Source organism: Meleagris gallopavo, unplaced genomic scaffold, assembly GCF_000146605.3.
Source record: "Meleagris gallopavo isolate NT-WF06-2002-E0010 breed Aviagen turkey brand Nicholas breeding stock unplaced genomic scaffold, Turkey_5.1 ChrUn_random_7180001850486, whole genome shotgun sequence".
Classification (NCBI taxonomy): domain Eukaryota; kingdom Metazoa; phylum Chordata; class Aves; order Galliformes; family Phasianidae; genus Meleagris; species Meleagris gallopavo.
This window is the reverse complement of record NW_011117549.1, coordinates 1-585: the sequence shown is the minus strand read 5'-3', so window position 1 is coordinate 585 and position 585 is coordinate 1. Positions and strand designations below refer to the sequence as shown.

The following is a 585-nucleotide window of genomic DNA, read 5'->3' as shown; positions in this document are numbered from 1 at the left end:
CAAATTATGCAGTCGAGTTTCCCGCATTTGGGGAAATCGCAGGGGTCAGCACACCCGGAGTGCAGGGGATGAGCCTCGCCCTGGGAAAACCACCTGCCTGATCATGGTGTCTCCCCTGCCAGGTAAGTATGCTTTCTGCTCCCGCCGACCCGCTCCCCACGCCCCCGCCACCAGCCCGCACCGCGCGGCGACCGGCCTCCCAACCACTCTCCGCACTCCCGCTTCGCGCCCAACAGCCGCGCTCCTCTCCAAGCCCGCGCTGAGGCCCACGCAAGTTCCACGGGGCTCCACGAGCGTTCCGTTCCTGGCTTATTGCGCTCCCGTCATGCCGTGCGCATCTTGATCTGCATGTCCCCACCCACTAACGGCCATTTCCCGCTCATAGTCTCCGCTCCGTATAGCACCCCCCCCACTTCCGCCTCGGCTTCTTTAGCCCTGCCCCATTTCCGCCCCGTCTCCCGCAGCGGGCGGTGCTGCGGAACGCTGGTAGCGCGGTGCGGCCCCGTAACGATATGCGGGCGCACAGCGTTGTACCACGCGAAGTTTATTTTAAATAAAACCGAACACAGATGCGCGCTGTGCAAC

At 63.9% G+C, this 585-nt stretch overlaps 1 pseudogene; it reads right to left on the bottom strand.

The window, feature by feature from the left end:
• On the bottom strand, window positions 1-130 carry LOC116217626 (annotated as a pseudogene; the record flags this gene model as incomplete).
• Between the last annotated feature and the right edge of the window lie 455 nt (window positions 131-585).